This window comes from Polyodon spathula, chromosome 4 (genome assembly GCF_017654505.1).
Source record: "Polyodon spathula isolate WHYD16114869_AA chromosome 4, ASM1765450v1, whole genome shotgun sequence".
Lineage (NCBI taxonomy): Eukaryota > Metazoa > Chordata > Actinopteri > Acipenseriformes > Polyodontidae > Polyodon > Polyodon spathula.
The window spans coordinates 59160593-59168115 of record NC_054537.1 but is presented as its reverse complement, the minus strand read 5'-3'; positions in this window follow the sequence as shown (position 1 = coordinate 59168115).

The window sequence follows — 7523 nt, the reverse complement described above, 5'->3', positions numbered from 1 at the left end:
GAGAAAACAGCATAACTCTTTGACTGTGGTTAGTCTGTAATATCCTTAAGAAATGTCTGGAGTCTCCTAACCAAGCCACCACTGGCTTAGAGGGAAAGCACTGTTACAGTTGTATGTAATATAACGTCCCAGAGTATTTCTTTTTTATTTTGGGTAAAATTGATAGAAATTTAATTATTTTTGACAATTTGACTTAAAATGTTATCAGATGTTAACAGTTGTTGTGACGGATGCCTATGGCGCCTTTCTTGTATCTAAGGGTGCAGATGGTTGGAAGTAGGTTTTGAATTGTACTTTTCAAATACAGAACCCATTAAACACAATACATTAAAAGAAACACGACAAAGGCTCTTAGCTCTCATACTCAAGTGCATTTTATGAAATGCTATCTTAAAAACAGCCTCATTTGTTTATTTTAACTAATTTATTTTAATGTTAAAACATAAAGAAACAAAAAGAAAAAAATAGGAAATGTTCGCACTAACTTTTATCGACAAAGTTACATGAACTTAAATCGCTGTAGTGGAGATTTTACTGATTTAGAGTTAGGTCAAAGAAAGAGAGGATGAAGCCCAGACACTTTGAGAATTAGGACAAGCACCGTTTCCTTTATCAAGAGGAAGGAGGGAAGTAGTTTTTGGGTCAGAGATGGAAGATGGCATTGTTTTGGTTTTCTCTTTTTCTAAATAAGGTTGGCACACAGCTCTCTCTTAGAGAAACCAGCAGCACTTTCAGAGAAGTGCAGGAGAATGTGTGCTAGACAGGGTACAGAGGCCGAGATTATACATTCCCAGTTCGTACTCTTTTTTGTATGTTTCTACTGTTGATGCCATTTATTAATATGAGATCATTTGTTGCAAAATGTCTTTATTTGTACAAAAAAGATTATATGCATGGTACATTGTAATGACTTTGCCTGTATTTATTGCAAAGACTGCCAGCTCTGACTTCTCAGAGTTACTCCAGGGCTTGTTCACACTGACTGAAAGACACTGCTGCCATCCTCCATTCCACAGCGAACCACTAAAAAGAACCTTGGTAATATCTAGAAGTCTTTATCGTGTGTTACATGTGAACTTCATCTTTATATCACAAAATCAAATAACATGAAGCCCAGTAAAATTGCACTGAGACGAGATGCCCTGAAAGATCCAGCTTATTGTTAGCTATCAAACTCATGCTTTTTTTTTTTGTTTGTTTGTTTTTGTTTGATTAGCAATAGTAATAATTAGTAGTAAGTATTAATGTTTTTCAGAATTCAAAGAAATACACCATATAAAAGTTTTAAGAATTTAAGATTTATAGCACATCACTGCGTGTCTTCAAAGAAACAGAAAATCAGAAACCTGGTTCACAACCAGGATATTTTATATTCAATTGCTCATTAGAGCATTTCTATTGCACCCCCTAGAGTGTATTCTTTAGTGAAAGTATGGGTGTAATTGCTCAGTTAAATTAGAAAGGTTTTAGCACCATAAGCAGCCTAACAAAACTGAACAGGTTTGGCATTTCTCCTTGTTTATCCCATTGTTCAGTAGTTGTTAAATCAGACTAAATACACTAAAATGCAGTGTAATAGTAATATATAGTTCTTACGGTATATTTATCATTCCCTACCATAAATGCACAATAGCAAGCAACTCCAAATACCAAGGGGCAGTTTTTGGGAGTACAGCCAAAGTGGTTCAGAGGGACATTGCTCCCAGTTCCTGGTGATGAGTTCATAGGCAGGTTACCTGGGATTACTGAGCATGTTCCTGTGGGCTGCTACCCATTAGCCATCATAAGAACATCATTGATTATAAAGTTGACATTGAGCCATGCACACAAGCACAATCAGCATATCTATAAGGGAAACTGCTCAGGGTTTTCAAGCACCACGACTTAGCAACCAGGAACAGATCATAGCCAGAGTTCACCCAAATGCCCCTTTACCCAGATATAATATATAATAAAGGCACTCATGCAAGCATGATGATTCTGTGTGTGTCTGTGTGTGTGTGTAGATTAACCTCCACACACATATGCATTGCCCTCCAACAAGCATACAAGCATATATATATATATATATATATATATATATATATATATATATATATATATATATATATATATATATTATTCTCAGATTACTTACTCCAAATTGTCATTAAGGCCATTTTTTGTTCTGAAACATCTAAAATGAACAGGAAACAACTTAATATGTATCTATTAGAAGTATCTCAAATAGAAGTTTTAGTTGTTTACTTCTGGTTTGGCAACCTTATTGGGTGTGTCTCCTTTCTGAAAAAAAAAAAAATTGCTAATGACGATTTCGAATAAATAGCTTTGATAATTTATCCTTAAGTGATTTATACAGGCAAGGTCATAGCCTACATATTAAAAGGTTGACAAGGAAAGAAGCAACAAAAACAGACTTTCTGCAAGACTGCACAGCGATCTGTATGGATAATCCGGCAATAGTCACAATGGTATAATGGGGGCGAGTGGGTATGGGGTAAAGGATTAATCAAATGCCCTTCTGTTAAATTCTCAAAGCTCTTCACTCCTAATTGTCATTAGAGCTTTCAATAATGTTGTTTCCAAACTAATAATAACAAATCCAGCATTTAATTTAGGGGCCTGCAAAGGGTCTTATATTTATTTTAGACTTTCAGAAAAAAATGCGCTAACAACAGTCTGGAGTACAGTGAAACCTTGCCTAAAGGCCACCCCACACTTAAGGATGTATCTTTACAGTTCCAAATACATTGACTTTAATGTTAATAGATCCTCGATATTAAGGCCATCCCACTGTTAAAACCACTGTTATTGGTACCTAGACTGTTCATAATATAGAGGTTTCAGCGTAAATAGCCTAGACTATTTTGTTCTAATGTAGAGTGTTTTGTTTTTGGTGTCAGTGTGGACTCTCCCTTGTTTACAGGCTGCATTCAGGAATATCCCAGCGGTTGAAGGAGAGTGCCTTGCATTTCTTGGCAGCAGAGTGTATCTCGTAGAGCCATTGAGCTCCTTTAGCATCAATACAGTGTGTTGTGTTAATATGAGTGCATTTCTCATTTCTCAAGTTGTCCTTGTAAATAAAGAGTTGTGTAAATTAAAAAAAAAAAAAAAGATTACATTGATTAAACTTTTATCAGACTTTGATTCAAGTCTGGCTTCAATTCTTTGTGTCATTTTATTTGTTCTCTTCGCTCAAAACATATACAGTCAGAAAACAAGTACCAAACTACTATGATTTCATCTAAGTACTCAAATGTCTGCCTACATTGTTTGCTACTTGTTACTTGTTTGTTAATTGGTGCATTTTGGTGTAAAGACCAATTTAACTTTTTCTACAACATTCTCAAAAGTCCTGTATGTCGTTCGAGGGAGGTTATGCATTAACTGCAACCCCAGAACCTCTACACATAGCAAATAGGGGAAAATGTTACCCCACACGTGTATTTATCGCAGTTTAGGACTTCTCTGATGTTGATTGCACAAATGATATAGTGTGCTTGAGTTGAACGTGAGAGAATGAATCTGAACTGTAAATCTACCTCCCGACCTGGAAGGGCACGAAGTAAGGTTGTTGGTACGCCTTCACAGGGATGGTCTGACTCGATGGTAGGACGAAACCGGAAGACTGCCATCATGGTGAAAGGACGTATCTGTAAGACTACTGAACAGCTCTATTGTGATCTGCTGTGTTACGACTGGATAGAGTGTGGTGCCGTGTTGATCACAGGGAGGAGTTAAGCAGCACAAAGGGGGTGTAGCTACGGCCCATTACCCTGATATAGGAAGACGCCGGAGCGTTGTTGTTTTGTTTTGGAGGTGAGTACTGAAAGGGAGCTGAAGCCACGGAGTCAGCACAATCACCCGCAGCATCTGCGCTGCCTCACCATCACAAACCTGTCACACTAAACAGACAACAACGTCTAGCCCAGTATCCAACCCACACCCACCCCACAAAGATTTCTACCCACAACCTCCCTAACAAAATGGCAGACGGCAATCATTATAGATTCATTACGTGGAAAGGGTGTTTGCCATTGGCGACCCTAACTGTTTGCATGCAATGCATGTGACTCATTGAGTTTTTCTGGGGAAATATGTAACATTTAAATAAAAGTACACTCTAAAATACTAACCAAAAACAGTCAAAACAAAATTCATTTAGTTTTGAGAAACTTCTATAATTATTAATAATTACGCTTTGATTTAGTGTCCCTGACACTCTATCTGCTGCCAGACAAGCCTAATGGCCTGGAAACTTTGAGTGCATTATCTAAAAGCAGTAGCTTGCACTTCCTGTGTTGCTGCTCAAGGGAGCGGTGATTGGTTTTGTGAGAAGACCACAAGATCTCACCGAGTTAAAGGTGAGATCAGCACCAGGGGGTGGGGGGGGTTTTGTGGGTGTTGGCAGTGTACCAATACAGACAGGTTCAAGTGGCAGGGCTATGATACTACTTGCTAAGGTTACTTAAACAAATCATCCCCTGGTTTGGTGGATTGCTACTTAGATTTCAATGTTGAGTTTCTCCTTCCTGTTCTCATCATGATACATAAGAGATATGTCAGAAGTCAGCCGAGGGCTTATTATCAGTGGGGTCCCTCGCGCCTCCAAGGGACCTCACATACAAGCATTCTAGTGATGCCCCTGAAACAGCCTATAGTTCAACAAAGTACCTCTGGCACAAGTTTTGCCCAGTCATTAGTTGTGCTAACTGGTCATGCTGTAGAGGAAACAGAAATTCTCACTCCTTCATTTTAATAAAGGTTACCAATAGCACCTGAGTCTGGCACACACCTGTGAATAACATCACGAGTGGATTTAATTTGTTCGGCTCTCCGTGGTCTGTGTGCAGTCTTAAAAAGGCGTGTAGGGATGCCCATTCAATGGGGCTGCAGGGTCCTGTCATCCAGATGGTTAACACAGACTTGTTTATCGCGCCAGTATCACGCACCTGCCGCTCAAATTTTCCAATTAGCAGAAATCGACATAGCATTTTCATGCCTTGGTTTTCTTCAGCATCTTCCTTTGTGCTCCTCATTATATCCTAATCCCCCACCCTGAGCCCTTACTCAGACAGGTAGGCTGGTGCAGCCACTTGACAAGCTCCCAACACAGCTGAAACAACAAGGCGTTCTGCTGCATTGATTCCATACATCAGCCCCTTCCCAACTGAAACAGGATAAGTTATCCTGGTATTCTCTGTGTACAACATTTACTGAACCCAGCGAAAGCAGGGCCAGGGCCCCATAGTGGCATTAACACACAACTGCAATTCAGTTTAGATTGACGATTCAGAAAAAGATACACCTGCATATTGAACCTGTATTAAAAGAGGTGCTAGACACATGACAAAATTAATTATTGATTTGTTGTTTATGATTTATTGTACTATCATGTTCCTTCACAGTTTCCACTATGTTTGCAAACCTTACTGCAGGAGCTAACTAAATGACAAGGTCATCATATTAGGGATAATCAAAATGAAAGTGAAATAGTTGATTTTGACTAAAATCTAAACTGCATAGATATATCCATATACAATAGACCTGATTAGGTGATGATAGACAAATGACATTCGAAATAAAATTTTAAAAAACTATAGCTAAATTTGAGTATACAAATAAATATTTACAAATACAAGAAATATAAATACTAAAACCAGCAATTGTTAATAAAAAACTATACATTCTATGTTACCTGGCAACAGAACCCTAAACTGGAAAAAAGAAATCCTGATATTAGTTACGTTCATATGTATGAACATCATTAATATTTTTTTCATATTATTTATTTATCGATGTCTGATTTTAATCATAATTTCATACATAACTTCAATTTTAAAAACCAAAGCAAAACAACAAGGTCAAAAAGCTTAAATCGCTATGTTGATTAGCTGGTGGGTGTGTTCCGGGCTATCGCAATGACAGGGGCAAAAATAAGGGTTGTTCAGTGATGGGCCAGGATACACAGGGGATCAAAAACATTAAAATTGATTTGATTTTCACATTTGTAGTTCTTTACTATTATATATACACTACAGGTCAAAAGTTTTAGAACACCCCACCCAAAAAAAAGTTTAGGTTACCAAAAACTGAAAAATAATGTACATTTCAGAGTTATACAAAAAGGCCCTTTTCAGGGAACAAGTAATGGGTTAACAACTTACAGCTGTTCTGCAGCAATGGAAGTAAATTAAGCCTTGAAAGTTGATGCTAACAATTCCTACAGGTGTCCCAACTTTTGTTGATTACTTACAAACCCTCTGTCTGTATAAAAGCAGTGTTAGAACAGACTGTGTTACTACACCCTCTTAAGCATTATTTGGACAGTATTGTACTGCAGGAAGTCGTATATTGCTATCATAATGGCAAGAAAGAAAAGACAATTAACAAAGGAAGACAGACAGACCATTATAACCCTTAAAAGTGTAGGTCTTTCCTTTACAGAAATTGCAAAGAAAGCCAAGGTGTCAGTGAGTACAGTTTCCTACACCATCAAAAGGCACTTGGAAACTGGAGGAAACTCTGACAGGAAGAGGTCTGGCAGACCCAAAGCCACAACAGAATCAGAAGACAAGTTTCTGAGAGTCAACAGCTTGTGTGATAGGCAGCACACAGGACAACAGCTTCAAGCACAGCTTAACACTGGTCGAAGTAAGCAAGTCTCAGTTTCAACTGTGAAGAGAAGACTTCGAGCTGCAGGTTTGACAGGTCGAGTGGCAGTAAGGAAGCCATTGCTAAGATGGCAAAATAAGAAAAAGAGGCTTGCCTGGGCCATGAAGCACTGCCAGTGAACTACTGAAGACTGGAAGAAGGTCTTGTGGACCGATGAATCAAAATCTTCGGTTCATCACACAGGGTTTTTGTACGCCGTCGAGTAGGCGAAAGGATGGTTCCTCGGTGTGTGACACCAACTGTCAAACATGGAGGAGGAAGCGTGATGGTCTGGGGCTCATTTGCTGGATCCAGAGTCGGCAACTTGCACAGAGTGAGTGGCACCCTGAACCAAAACAGCTACCACAGTATTTTGCAGCGCCATGCAATACCCTCTGGTATACATCTAGTTGGTCAGGGGTTCATCCTACAGCAAGATAATGACCCAAAACATACCTCCAGGCTATGTCAGAACTACCTTAGAAGAAAAGAACAAGACGGTAGGGTTCAAATCATGGAATGGCCAGCACACTCTCCAGACTTAAACCCCATCAAGCTGGTTTGGGATGAACTGGACAGAAGGTTGAAAGCAAAGCAGCCTACAAGTGCAACACATTTGTGGGAACTTCTGCAGCAGTGTTGGGAAGAACTTTCCAAACAATATTTGATTTCCATTGTAGAAAGAATGCCATGAGTGTGTTCGGCTGTTATATCTGCAAAAGGTGGCTACTCTAAAAAAATTTAGATAAAATTTTGTTAAACAAAACGACTCCATGATTTCTTTTTTAGCTTTCTGTGCTTTAATTTCAGAGTACATTGAGACATTAAACTGCGTAAATTTCAATAAAAACTGGAAAAATGGATATATA